This window comes from Anas platyrhynchos, chromosome 23 (genome assembly GCF_047663525.1).
Source record: "Anas platyrhynchos isolate ZD024472 breed Pekin duck chromosome 23, IASCAAS_PekinDuck_T2T, whole genome shotgun sequence".
Taxonomy (NCBI): domain Eukaryota; kingdom Metazoa; phylum Chordata; class Aves; order Anseriformes; family Anatidae; genus Anas; species Anas platyrhynchos.
Window position 1 is genome coordinate 2,523,749 of NC_092609.1, and position 15,316 is coordinate 2,539,064.

The window sequence follows — 15,316 nt, forward strand, 5'->3', positions numbered from 1 at the left end:
CTTCTTTATTAGATGTGCATCCCATCTTGCTCCAGGATATCTCTTCTAATGAGCTATAACAAGCTGCTGGTACATTTCTTTAGCAAAAATGTACATTCTAGATTCAAATACTGCAAATTAAATCTTCTTCTTACAACTATCCCCACCCCAAATAGGATTCAACATCTATAGGGATGCACAAGATTGACAGCACTGGACGGTGAATACATAAGGCACTTTTCAGTAAGAGCTGGGCATGCAGTAGTCCCCACCCTCTCTTAAATCAGATTATCCCCTAACAGTATTTTTATAGAGCTTCAGAAGTACCACATTTCTTGTCTGAAGGCAATTTAACCTTCATTATAAAAGGAGCGTGCTAGTTAATTCCTACAGCAAAGTCACATTTCCTTTTAACCACAGTATAAATGATGAAAAAACATGTTTTCAGGGAAAAATAGTAAAATATTGCAATTAAATGTCTTGATTCATGTAATTCTGTAAAAGTAATAAATTCATATTCTGGGCCAATTCTGCCAGCACAGCAGATTGCTTACAATCAATTATCTGATTGCAATGCCCTTGGCTTGACCACTGCTTTTCTCTGCTTGCATCGAGCGCCGACTGAGCACCTTAGCCCCATGCCGAGCAGCCCCTCATTGATTACGTGCACAAATTGCTCCCTGCAGCCGTGCCATGATGCACAGGCACCACAGATCCAGGATGCTTGCCCTAGATACACCAACAGCCACCCTAAAACAGAACAATAGCAAAGGTGAAATTGATAAAAAAGAAAAACTGCTAAATCAGCAGGATTCTAAAGACGTAGCTGTGTATGCAGTTAAAGCCATTCAGATTCACATCAGTTACATGTTTTAGAGTGGAGATAACCCCTGCCCACCTTAGAAGTGAACAGGCAAGCATCAGGAGGCGGATTTTCCTGAGAGCAAGCCATTGTACGGATATTTCTCAAAGGACTTACCCCACTTTTTGCTGAAGCAGCAGATAGTGACCACAGTCAGAGCAAGGGTATTGGACTAACTGAAGCACAGCTTTGATCAATATGGTAATTCCTATCAGGCTACTCATTTTACCCAAGGCAAGTGCTAATGGGTCCACACAGCATTTTTTGGGTATCTTCAAGTGACAGATATTGTGGTTCATCAATTCAGTAATTTTATCAGGAGTGCCAGCGAAACAAATGCTTTCAAGAATTAACAGACATCTGCTGTCTGTCAAGAAGTGATCTGAATATAAAACAGGAATAAAAAGAAGTACACTCAAAAAAAAATCTGCTTTAAGTAATTCTATGTCTTTGTGGATTACCCAAATATGGAGTATAAAGAAAAAATGCTTAAGGATAGTGCTAACTGCCCAATTGCTTTAAGTACATCCAGTGAATTTATACTACCAACACAAAATGAAGTGTGCATTTGGACAGTACACAACTTATGCATAGCTAATACAGGGCTTGATCCCGAATAATCTGATCAATACAAATAGTTCGTTGACAAAGTTTCAATGGAACTGGAGAATTTAAGGGGTGCTCATACAATTAAGGAGTTTCAGAATAAGTACCCAATATACAGCTGAGGAAAGTCAGAAGTATCACATGTGGCTTCAGTGGAGCTCAAATGGACTGTCAAGGCAGCCTCCTGTACTGAGATAGCTCAGACACTTCCTCATAATTGTCATTTCTTTAGACTACTGAGGGATGATGTTGAAAAGGAACTAATACTTCTTGCCACTGACTCCCAATCGAGTCAGATGAATAGGTTTCTCCAAGGTTTCTACATGGGTGCAGAGCAGAAAGAGGAATAATACCTGTATTAGTGGAATATACATCTTTTCTGGCACGTACAGAATACACCGTATCATTAAAAAGTCCTTAGATTTACTTCCAAATTTGGCACCACTCAAATATAGCCTTCCCATTTTTGCAGGGTAGCCTGAGACCAGCTGGAAACACAAAATTGCCCTCTGACAGCAGGACACAGCTCCCCAGTTCCCTCAATGGCCGCAGCACTCCTGACACAGCCACTGAAGTCTATCAACCTCAATACAAAATAATCCCAGGTTCATACTGGCTGTCCACAGATCCTGGGGAGTGGTGTGCAGCTTTGCACAGTGCTAATAAAGCATTTTTGACATATTACCTACATTCTGTCCCTGAAGGTCACCATCATTGATAGGCAAAGCTTTTGTTGCCAATAACTGCATTCTGTTCCTCGGGCCAGATGATCGTAGATTATCACCTCGCAGAGAAGGCTGGCTTATTTTCTACTTCCTTCAGCTTTTTCATCTCCCAGATAATTTTTCCCTGGATAACCCCCTGAGAGTAGACAAAATTAGCTCTAAAACATGTGGCAGAAAACCCTAATATCCTCACCTCTCAATGAGAAACATTTCACTGATGCCAGTTCGCCTCAGCTGAGAAGCCTTTGCAAATTACTATTTCAACCCTCAGGAAATCTCTGCTCCTGGGTATTGCACCAAGTTGCTTATTAAAAGCATCTTATTGACAAGAAAGTAGAATACTGATATGTACAATTTTACCTGCTTATCTGAAGACTCTGATGTCTAGCTCAGGTAACAGATTTTTCTTTTTTTGCAGCATTTTCACAAAGAAGTGGTAAAAAAAAAAACTAGGAGAAAATTGTTGCCGTAAACTGTTATTTACACATTTCCTGAAAAGCTCTTTTTCTGCGCAGCAAACAAAAGCTCAGCGTAGAGACATCGCTGAAAACCTCAAATAGACTTCTAAGAGACACTAAGTAAGAGCTTAACCAACCATTTCATTTATCTGTTTTTCCCTTACCAATGGTTAAGACCAATGCAGTGATGCTGGCTTGATGCTTTCCAGAGAGTAGTGATGCTAAGAAAATAGGGTTATTGAATTCATCACACCTCCCAATTCCACAATAGGGTTTTACTTACACATGTGATACATGGCTCAGAACAAATGCCAAATCAGCAAACAAAGGCTTGGATGCAAAACACATGCTGAGTGTTGTACAGAGCCTCTGACATGAAGTACAAGAGCTTATCTGAGATTGCCAAATGGAAAAAAAAAGTGGGAAGCCACTGGCAATGGGTTGAAAGGCCACTGTCTGATGTACGTAGGATGGAGATGGATTATATTTTATAGGCAGAAATTAAAAACATAAATCCTCACAGCCTGAAAGAGTTCCTTTGTTCTAGGGAGGGGAAAAACAAACACAAGTAGCAAGAATCTGTGAAATAGCACAACGTAAATCTTGGAGATGGCAGGCTGCATCAATTCTGCTTTGCACAAGGCAGCTGTCCTGCAGGAAGCAGCTTGCAAAGAAGTGCTGCAGCTTTCCACAGATAATATGAGCAGCTCATGCTGCTGAGGGTTTTAAACTCACTGCCCTGCCCAGATGAGCAGGCAGAGCACGAAGATGCACTACATCGAAAGCAAAGGACTATTCTGAGCACGAGGATATTGATCCTGTTACGGGTACTCTACCAAAGCAAACACAGCTTGTCACCCAGAGGATGGCAGAGACAGCAGAGCCATGGGTAGCTCCTCACAGCCTGCTTGCTTCTCTTTTGTAGCACGGCTTCTGCAGCATCCAAAACACACTTCTGCTTCCAGCTCCTTCTATACCCAACAAACGTGCTGTGAGGATTGATAAGAGTGCCATCTACTGTCACAATTCAAGCTCTTCCTGCAGTTAAGGGATCAATCTGAGAAAAAAAAGCTAAAAATCAGAGCTCCCAAACTAGAATAAGCTGGGCTGAGGGAGCTCCAGAAATATGTGAACAGGCAGCTCAGCACACAGGAGACCACGTCCTCAAATGAAGCCCAATGCAAGTGGGGTAACAGAGTCAGATTTTTGTGGCAGCGACTGAGAAATAGAAATAGGTAACTAGGATGCTGTGAAAAGTAGAAGAAGGGAAGCCCTAGGAAAGGATTTTGTTTCCCAAATCCAGCCTATTTAAGGGTTCTTTCACCATGAAGTTTCCCATGCTTCTCTACCCAGATTTATCCCATCTGATACACTCCATGCCCAAGCAAAAGCTTGTCCCAGGTGGGAGCTGTATGGATGGCTAGAAGATGCTTTTCCTCAAACCCAGAGAGGAAAAGCTCAACTAGGAGCATGTCCCAGGGCTGCCCAAATCACCAGTCAGTCCTTGACAAACCCATCCCTCACCTAACTCACCTCTCACTGCTTAAGTGGAAAAACAGCAGAGGAATGAGATTTTCTTGAGCTAAAGACCCGTTTTCATATATCAGGACAGCTCCAAAAGCCCATATACATGACACAGACATTTGATATCACTTCCATGCATACAGGGGCAAAATACCAGTGGTTTAAATGGTGCCCTTGTTTTCTAGATGTGTCTCGTGTCAAAACCAACAGCAGAGCACATAACCAGGCATCGTGCACACAGCACGAGTAAGACAACTTGCACAACAGCCTCTTACGCCATTTCGGTGCTTTGAGGCTGGGCAGAGCATGCATAATTTCCACCCACTGCCTGGTGCCTTACTTTACCTCCTTTGCTCCCACTTAGGGACAAGGCAGAGGAGCAGTTTAGTCATAAACAGTTAAGCACTTAGAGCAGTGATGAGCCGTAATCACCAAAAAGGGACATTGTGGCCCAACATGAACTGCTTTCAGCATAAGAAGGGATTAGAAGCCATGCGTGAAGACACGGTTCTCCACCCATTCTTACTAACACTGCTTCATGTCCTGCTCAGATGTGCTCCATTTAATCAAATGAGAGCTAAATGATATTCCACTGCCAGCATCAATCTGAGAGTTATTTATGTGGAGAGATACATGGCTAAGGCTCTGAATGCAGCAGGGCAAATTTTTCTCTGCCATATATGTGTCGACAAAACGCTTATCTCCTGACAATTCTGAGAAAAATAGAATTCTTTACAACAAAGGAAGAGAATCCATACCAGAAGGACATTAAACATCCTTCTTCCACCAAGCCTTAACCCAGGGTTAAGGTTTCCAGAGCTTAAAGAAGTCTAACTGGGAATTTGGCATTAATTCTGTGTATTGATTTGTGCATTAATATGCCATTACCTCCACAATATGATAGTTGAAACCTAGACAGTGTTCAGATGTATTCCTGCTTTTTTTTTTTTTTTACAGTCTCGTTAAATCACTCCTACTGTTTCTTCCATCTCCAGAGATACCTAATGAACTAGCTTCAAGTCTGTCATTAAGTCTTTCAGTTAGAAAAGAAGTTAACTGTGCAAAAATCACGGTGTTGTGTGTTTTAACATTGTAATATCATGATTAATAGCCTTAAATGTTGCTGATCTTTGGGGACCCCTTGCCATTAATTTCAGCTTGGGTTTGAAACGCTCGGGAGTTGTGAAGATCAAAGTGCTGTACCAGCAAGGAAGCCATGGGATGTTTTCATGGGAAGGTGGTAAGCGAATGGATCACTTACTCCTCAAGAAGCATTTTGGAAATAACACAGTCACGACTGACCGCCAATGCACTCAAAAGGAAAATATTCAGACTCCAAATCCAAAAAGAGAAGTTTTTAATTCTTTACAGTACAAGGTATAAAACTATCTACATCGTGACTGATTTACACCACCTTAGGACATGCCCCTAGTACACTAGATAGAAATTTATGTAATTGTTTCCAAGTCACCCTAGATATTAAGCACGGCATTTAAATTCTGTACTTCCTGCAGTTTTTATTAAATGAGCACAATGCATTACAGATTCTTCTAACTGCAAATTACTCTGCCTTTGGCAAGGGGAAGCAATATTGGTTAAGACCTCTCTCCGATATTAGTCTTCCCTACCACTACAGCCTGAGGTAGGGTTTTTGGCAGTTTGTTTCAAATGAAACTGCCTTTACACCAAAGGTGGTGAATTTTCTGGAAAGATGCTGAATTCTGCAAGAGGCAGAAGAGGTGTAGTGGTTGGATCGGTTCTCTCAGCTGAGGATTTTTCTGCTCTGGTTCACATTTGTTGAATAGCAAAAGCCTGTGATACATTTTGGCCCAAGAGCTCATATTTGCATGTAGGTATATTGTTAGCTGAATTTACAAAACCACATAAAGCAGCAGAAAGGGCTGCCACAATCAGCTAAGTCTTACTGCCTTTACGACCTGGTACCTTCAAAAATAAGACTCACTCTGCCTTGATTTCCTCATCTAGAGTTAAGAAAGTGCTCTATGAGCTCGTGAATGCCCACGAAATAATTTGCTTCTTTACAGAAATGGATCCAAAAGAAGGGCACAGGATTAGCATGCAATACATTAGCAAAAACCTGCCAGTTCTCTCTTCCCCCAGTTTGACAGCGACTTCTGATCGCAGCCACATCCCTTATGATAAACATTACCTGGGAGGCCAGGAAAAATACCAATCAGCCTGTGAGCTCCTCAGCCCAGCAGTGCACCTTTTCTGGGCTGATGAAAACCACAGCTATTTTCAAAATAGTTCATATTCATGAGCTCACTTGGATAGCTTCAAAGAAAAGACCAGCTCTGACTGACTGAATGCTCACTCCTGGCATTCAGCAGGTTCCTCGCCGTGATCATTCCTCCTGGCACAGCACCAGCTTCTTCTGTCCCCCTCCCAGCTGGCGACCTGGCATTTCACTGCTTATAAAAGAGGAGGGCAGTGGGGTGCAGCAGTGCCAGTGATGCATCCCAAAGAATTTATCTGATTTCCTTCTGTAAAAACAGTCCCCAGGTATCTGTCGCGTTTTGTATTCAGGCACCCGTACTGCAGAGGTGAAGTGTCTCTCCCTTAGTCCTTTCAAGGTTAACTATGATCAAGGGGGAGAAAGAATTTGCCCTTTTTCATTACAAGATCCACAAGTTCTATCATCTTACAAGCAATGCCATTTTTCCCCAAGATTTCCTCATGAGTTTAATCCCTCTCATTTCTCAACAGGTCAGTGAGGGACCAAGATGCAACCGCTGCTCCCGCTGCATGTCTGGGGCCACAACCCCTCTTAACAGCCAAATTCAACACCTCCAAACACATCCTTTTGGCTATTTCTAAGCAGTTTAATACCTTAATATCTCACTAAGCATCTCAAATTCCCCAGATGCCATGTCACGTTTGTAGTGCCACACGGAGCTGCTCCAAAGGCGATCTGATTTTCTCACATCACACCCCAAGTGCTCACAATAAACTCTCAGCTTTCCATATCCTCATTAAACACCTTGGTGGGGTGGAATGAAGCAGGTCAAAGCCCAGATCCATCAAGAACACAGTTATCTAAACTGAGTTCACCAACTTGTAGGCTCTTCACAATGAGAATTCAGCTAAAACCTCCACAGCTTGTGGCCACCACAAGCTGTGAAGATCTCTGCACCAGCGTAAAAGATAATACATGATGCAGGGTGGTGGACAAGCCTGACTTATACATGTAATTTTGTGCCTCCAACTTTTACTCTACATCCTTATGTTACAGTTTCATTGATTTCCAGAGCCAACCTACCCTAAAAATCAAGGTTATCTGAGTGGGACTGCAACAGTGCATGGACCCATCTCCCAGCAGCAATGCAGATACATCTCCTGAGAAACATGAGAACAATATATTCAAAATGCAACAGATTTGGTGTGCATGGAGGGAAGCAACCAGGGATTTATACTTATCCCTACAAACCATGTAAAACATGCTGTTCTGACAGCAATTCAAGGACTCATCAATACCTTGGGTAGCCTTCTGTATTCCCCTTTGTGTGTTAGATCTTATGTTTCTACAGATGAAAGGTATCCCCTCATAGCTATGATAGCTTTCAGATATCCTCAGCAAAAAAAAAAAAAAAAAAAGTCTTCCTTTGGGTAAAGATGCCTGCTGTTTGGTTTTTCTGGAACACAGCAATTTCAGTGCAGGAAAGCATCAGTTGGCTAATGCACAGCAAGCCAAGAGTTACAGCTGAATGCAGCATTTCATCGGGGCAGGCTGGTGAGGTTGCATCTATGCACAGGCAATCAGAACAGTGCCAAAAAGGGGCTGCACAAGCTACTGATGCATTGCAGATAAAACGTAGAGCAGCCGAGCTGTTTTGGCAGCAAGCCTGTTGGAGTGGAGAGCAGGAATTCTGCCTCTGGGGTGGAAACACATATGTTCCTGCTTCTCCCTTTATCCAACGTGGCCAACGCTATTTTCAACACCAGATTAGCTTTAGGAAGTACAGGTGTGCAAGTATCCTATAGCTGTTTCACAGAGCCCAGGCTCTGATATTCAATCCAGCTTTCCTTTTATGATTATGCAAATACTCCATCTTCAGAAGAGATAATCATTTAATTAGGCAATACTCCTACATAATTATATGAATTGTCCGTTTTGCCACTTACATAGCAGCTAATTGTAGACTTCAGGAAAAAGCATTAAAGTATCTTTAGCCCTACTGCACACACAGGGAAACTAAGACAAAGCAACACTACAGTCTCTTCCAGGATCCCAGGTCAAACAGAGCCTGAGCTTGCTGTCACTGAATTAAGATGCAAGATTTTCTGATACTAGTAGGAAGAAGGCCATAGGAAACAGGTAATGACTCCTACCAGCTTTTCCACATTGCCCCTGGATCACAATGCCTCCCTTAGCTAGAGTGAAGCCTCTAAATAAGAAAACAGGCATAGATTTAGCTTCTCTTTTGCTTGACTTGAGATGAAGACGCATCCTAGCATCTCTTCAAGCCTTGTTGCTTCCTATGTGGTTTTTCTCTTTCATTAATCAGGAAAAAAAAAAAAGTGAAACCTCAGAAGTTTTGCAAAACTTCAGTGTTTTCTGGTGAAAAATTAATTTTTCTTGAACTTGATGTTCCCTAGTGTTCTCCAACAAATGCAGTGAAATTCTGATTCCAGAGCCACACCTAGCAGCGAACTCTGCATTTCACATGTCACACCACAACGTGCTAAAACAAAACTGACAATCTGAAAATAGATACGCTTTTACTTTGCAGACAGAAATGTTTCATTAAAGAGGAAAAAATTATTCCTTCCTCACTTTATACTTGCTTCCCTTCCTCATGAAACCAAATGAGAAAGACATTTACAGTCTGAAGAATCTCTTCCATTTTGTGACACTCGTACGAGCTATTGTTTCATACGATCTGCAGACTCTGATAACTAGAGACAGTCAACAGCAATCTGGAATTCAACTAACTGGAAAGCCTGGCAAGTTCTGAATTTGGCAGCGTGTGATGGTGCCGAGTTTTTTGCCTTGTGTTTAAGTCTCATTCTCACAAATTATGAGAGCGGGAGTGTTCAGTAGGACTTTTATTTGTTAAGATTCTGAGCTCTGTTTGGCATGCAGAGGACTTGGAGCAATTGACCCATTCTGCTATCATACCCTCATGAGCTCAGTGGTAGCCTCAACTCATTAAAAGATTCAGGATTCAGCTCCAGCTCCTTCCCCGTGCTGCCATGAATGCCCCGCTCCATGGATTTGATTCTATTTGTATAATGTTCTAACCCAAGTTCACTTTGAAAATTTAAAAATCGCAATGTCAACCTTTCTCTCTGCCTTCTCCAGTAGTCTGTGCAATATTTCATGACAGATTCCTTTATCTACGGCTATAAAAAATTTATTTTTCTGTGAATTCCCTGATACCAGCCCACTTGAGACAAAGCTCTCTTGTGACGTTCAAGCCTAGCGTGAGCACCAGACTGAGATCAGATTTAAAGGAAGAAAAATTAAAAAGCAAAAAACTAGACATCAGCAAAATGAGTTCTTTGAAACCATTTTCAACTGGCTGAACATCAGCTTGCTCTACCGGCAATCAATAAAACCCCATCTCCAAATCCTGGCATCCACAGGGTAATAAAATGTTGTAACCAGCAGAGAGCTGTAACAGAACTGTAGAGTCATGCTGCTGCAATACATTAAGTTACATAATAGAGATCGCCCAATCTAACACAGCTTCCCTTTAGAAACTCTTTTACCCAAGGATTGTTTCTCTCCTTGGCATGAAAAAAATTACCTCCTAACTGCACTGGTCTGACAAGCTTCTCTATCTGAGGATATTTTAGTGCCCAAGCCCTCAGCTGCTCCTGTTGCACCAAGAATAGTCAGTACCTACACTCCGTTGCACTGGGCACTATACAGAAATGAACTTTCTCAAAATAATAAGGCCTTTCCCACTGGCATTTACCCCAGGTAATAAGAGGACGTGAGGTACTGCTTGAAAATTGATACTTTATGAAGAGTTAGAGAAACAAAGGCAGTATGCAAAGAGTTAAATCAATATTTCAGCAGGATTTATTAGTTCTGACGTGTCCCTGTCCTCCTCACCATATCTCTACAGGCTTGTTATCTCCTCTCTGACTGCCTTTCAGCCATTTTGTACCATAGCCAAGGACAAGCATATGGCCCACGAGCCAATTCAGCTGGAGGGAGATGCTGTGTGTCACGAGGGTTGTGGGTGCTCAGCTTCCTGCCTGCTCCATGAACATCACCCCACACACTAATAACAGCATTTCCTACCAGCTGAATTTTGTGCCCTGCATACTGGGAACACAATGAAAGGGATGGCAAGTAACTGTGCTGGCAGCAGCTAGAGTATTTCCAGTGCCAGAGCAGTTCTTCAAACACATCCAGAGTCTGTATTTATTCTCCTGGCTACCCAAATTAACCTCCTGCCCCTGGAGATGAACGAGCAGAATGAAGAGTAACATAGCTCCTGACTGTGCTTCTGTGCTGAGGGCTCATTTGTGACAAGGAGTAGGTGAAAGAAGGGCAGGGGACAGACACCTTCATATCTCATACAACATTTGCTGGCCAGCATAGAAACTCGCAGTAAGCGAGACAGCTGCAGTCTATTGTTGGTATTAATCAGTATTAAATTTCCACTCCCCTGCAAGAGCAGAGAAAAAGCTGTGATGACTTTGATGATATGAAATACAACTCATTTTTGAGAGCCACGCAGGAACAGGTTCGCTAGTTATAAGCCATTGAAATATAGCATGGGTTCCTTGGAGGAGATGGTTCTTATTTTGCACCAACTGAACGTTTTCTCTAAGGACACATACTGGTTGGGAGCAGCTGTTATATATCTGTGCCTATCAACTTTCCTGGAAATAAGTATTTAAAATATGCATAGTCAATAACAATACTTTTGGCTTGACTCAGACTCTTCCTTATCAGTGAAGGAGTGTGCAGTGCAGAAAAAGAACCAAATTTTTGTGTTAATACATTACTTCCAGCTCCAAAAAATATTTTTTTCCTCCTAAAACTTAACTCCCACCACCACCCCCTTCCCTTCCCTAAAGGGGGCCTACAGGAAAGTTGGGGAGTGACTGTCAGGGAGTGTAGTGATAGGACAAGGAATAATGGTTTTAAACTAAAAGAGGGGAGATTCAGGTTAGGTATTAGGAAGAAATTCTTCACTGTGACAGTGGTGAGGCACTGGCACAGGCTGCCCAGTGAAGCTGTGGATATTCCATCCCTGGAAGTGCCCAAGGCCTGGCTGGATTGGACTTTGGGCAGCCTGGTCTGATGCAAGGTGTCCCTGCCAGGATGTTTGGAATTAGATGATTTTTAGAAGGTCCCTTCCAACCCAAACCATTCCATGATTTTTCCTGGCAACAGAAAATTGGAGAAAAAATGAAGTAGCCAATTGTATATCCAGTACATCTCTCCATTCCTTCAGAAGGAGAGAGGCCAAAGGTTACTCATAACCTTAAAATTACAGGACACCACATGCAAACATAATATATTGATTATCATTAGATGTCAATAAAGTTGTCCAAAGCCATTTAACTTAATTCCACCTTTTCAACCTGACTAATGCCTTAAGGAAACAGGTCTCCCTGGAAATATTTATACATGTAGGTCTATGATCACATGATAACACATTATTTTCTTTTTAGGAGACTGAAAGTATGCTGTAAATCTTAAAACATGGTGGTTAGACAAACAAGTTTCATGTCCCCTCTTCGATACTGCATATGCAGACAGCTGAAGTCATACTGCCCGTGAAAAGAAATACCTGACACCAAGTTCAATGTAATTTTCTCTGGTAGAAAAAATTTCCTGTGTACTAGCAGGAAAATTATTCTAAATGAAATTCCTTAGCCACCCAAAATACAATGCCAAAGGAAAAAGGAGACCAAATCACAGCATAGCAACTTAAAAATATATGAAATTCGATTTTGCTTCCAGGGTAATAACCACAAGAAATAACCATCCCAGTTCTCCTCTCATTTCTGATTTAGGCCAAACCCTCCTCACAAAGTACACTCATAAAAAGCCAGCCATAAATATAGTGACAATGATCCTGCAAAATAGCCTATGAAATTTCTATCGATGCAGTGTAAGGTGTGCCCCAAGGAGACAAAAGTCCTTCAGAACAAAGGAACTACATCAAAGGATCAGAGCTCATTAAAGGAGACCCACCTCTTGCCTGTCATAATCATTTTTCAAAAATGGGCAAACCTGTGGACAATGTGATCCTTCTCACCCACCACACAAAAGGCATAAGGAACATTCATCGAGTGCTCTCAGATCTCTGTCAAAAAGATATCATTGCCATATTATAATTAGTTCTGTAATTCCCCGGAGCAAAGATGGAATTTCAAATCATTCCAATAACCAACCTAATAAAGCCTTGTCCAGCCCTATTAGGGAATGGCGCGTTTCCTTCAGCATGGCCTCTCTGATTTAACAGCTTCAAATCAGACACTTGACATTCAGCTCAGCTCACCCATACCATTGTGCTGAAGTGTGATGGCTTCTGATCACATTTAAATTGCTGTAGCCCAGTACAGTGACTCCCAGTTTCCACAGTAGGTGTGAAACGAATCAACCCTACAAATATATCTAATGATAGAACTAAGCAAATTCCACACTAGTGTCTGAGCAAGCTCCTTTGTTTTGCTAGTCACAATGTGAAGATAAGGGTTTCTGCCACAGAAACCAGGAGGAAAAAATCACAGAATCACAGAATTTCTAGGTTGGAAGAGACCTCAAGATCATCGAGTCCAGCCTCTGACCTAACGCTAACAGTCCCCACTAAACCATATCCCTAAGCTCTACATCTAAATGCATTTTAAAGAATCCCTCTAGGAAAATACAGTAGCACCCCAATCCTCCTGTTACTGTGATCTTTAAGCTTCTGATGACTTCTTAAAGGTAATCTCCACTTTTGTTTTTTATCTGAACTACCCAACAAGAACATGGAGCTATCAGACAGATATCCAGCTGATACCAGTTGGTATTGCTCCAGATGTCAGTAGGCCAATTAAACCAGTTGCAGATTAGTTCCTAGCATCAAGGCAGCTATTTCGAAAGCAAAGAAAGCCCACAAGTGATACTATAAGAAGTGCCAGGTTGTAAGCCTCCTTCCTAACAAAGGAGAGGATACGTTAACCTGCTAGACATGCCCATATTGGAACTGTCCTCTGCACAAAAGGGATTTGGAGTCACGGATACCATATGCTTACGGGGGCACAGCTGTTCCCTTTCATACCTTCGCCCTCCTGTGTTGGAGTAACCTGCTCCTGCTCTCCTAACAGACAGGCTCCCAACAGCCACACGTGCAGGCAGGCAGCCAGCTCAAGACGGCAGAAAGATACCTTTGCAATACTGTAAAAATACCTCTCGCTGAATCAAACAGTGCATGGAGCTAGAGCATTGCCAGCTTGGCTGATTTATACGCATTACATGACCTAGGACCTTCTAATTTTGATGTTCTTATTTCAGATGCCTTTGAAAGAGTCAAGAGATTAATGAAAAGATATCTGTACTGGCTGATGACCTCTCTCCCTTACCACCTGCTCCATAAAATTACATGACAAGCTGTCTAGAGGAAAAGCAAGAGGTGAGGAAGATGAGATGGCAGCTGCCTGTAGAGAAGCCCTGGAAATGCTTCTGCTTGCTCTGATCTGACTTTGAGTCAAGCAGCTCTGCTTGGAAGAAGTCCTCTGCTTGGCAGAGACCAGTGAGTCAGAAGCGTAGGCTGTGCTGCGTTAGCAGAACCGAGCTCTGAGCAGAATAACAATGGGCTTTCTCTCCTCTTCCTTCCTATACCTAATTACAGCACCAAAGCAAAGCCCGCGGCGCCTGCGTCGCTGCCCTTCTCCAGGTACCCCTCGGGCCAGACACCTGCTCAACGCTGTTCTGCAGAAGACATCTCCCGCAGAATTATTTCATTACTTTTTCAGACAACTGATACATATCCCTCCAGGACCAGAATGCTCCTAACAAGTGAACGTCTCAAAAACCCCCTCCAGGGGTTAGCTGTAGCAGTAAGAGTAAATAAACTCAGCAGGCAGGCAGAGAAGTAGCACCTTGTACCACAGCGTCCAGAAAACATCATCGAGCTGCAGTTCACGTAACCCAAGAAAAGAGCATGCACTTACATTCCAGCTGCAGACAGGCTGGGGGAAGGCTGGAAGAGCATTTTAGTGTTTTCCTCCATTTTGTGTTCCTGCATCCAGTCCACTTGCAAGTCAGCATTTTTTCAGCAGCACCTGCAGGTGTGAAGTGCTCTGAAGGTACTGGGGAACAAACAGAAACTCAGTGAGGTTGAATCCTTGGAGGGAGAAGAGCTTACTCTTCTATCTTCAGCAACAAGTAATGTAATCAAAGTAATTACATCTAAGCAGTAAGGATAGGTGCTGCCATCCATCTTTAAGTCTTCTCTGTCCACCCCCTCACACAGAGAAACACTCAAGGGAAAAAGCCAGCTCTGACCTGAGGTATGACTAAAAGGCAGGCAGGTCAAAAAAAAATGAGATCAGTACTACTCCCCTGTCTTATTTCCTTGTTCAATAGATTAAGGGGCAATTAAAGCCTTAACAGTGCTCTTTATTATTCTCAGGTGGATAGGAGGGGGTTGCTGGAATCACTGGACCCTAATGCAGGTGAGCTAATTTATGGCAACTGAGAGGCTCTGGCCTCAGTTTGGGTGTTTCTAAGTGCTGAAAACACACAGTCTGGTTGTATTATAACTTGTCTTCAAAATTACAAACACATTTACCCACAAAATAAAAGCAATCCAGGGAGATCAATCAGCAGAATATTGTTTGTTTTTTTTTTGGCAAAACAATAGCATCTTAGGTAGTTTATTCTGACTGCAGCCATCTTCGAATAAACTACCAACCTGTATGTTAAATATATTTGTCTTTCTATCTGGTTAATCAAAAGCATGGTGTATTTTGTAAGCTAGTCAAAAGTAATTTTTGACAGCTCTGGTAAGGAATGCCTTCCAAAGGGAGGCACGCCTTACCAGTAATAAAGAAAGCAGCAGTGCCAAGGTGGACAACAGAGCCCAGGGGTCTGATGAAGAGAGGTTCTCCTCAACTATCGTCTTGCCTGGGATTATACCCGAGATGATGTTGTTTTATTACAGAAAACAAAACTGCTGGACTCC

General features: G+C 42.4%; 1 long non-coding RNA gene across 4 annotated transcripts in view; it reads right to left on the reverse strand.

Annotated features, from left to right (window-relative positions):
- The window catches only part of LOC119713503 (uncharacterized), a 151,686-nt gene extending 136,678 nt beyond the window's left edge, over window positions 1–15,008 (reverse strand). For 2 of the 4 annotated variants that reach the window (XR_005260731.2, XR_005260732.2), the window contains exons 1-2: window positions 14,540–14,986; window positions 14,304–14,441 (exon numbers count right to left, since the gene is read on the reverse strand). This is a non-coding gene — a long non-coding RNA (uncharacterized lncRNA). Of the gene's footprint in view, window positions 1–14,303; window positions 14,442–14,539 lie in introns of all 4 variants that reach the window. The other 2 variants (XR_005260733.2, XR_005260735.2) reach the window with 2 other exon arrangements.
- Window positions 15,009–15,316: the final 308 nt, after the last annotated feature.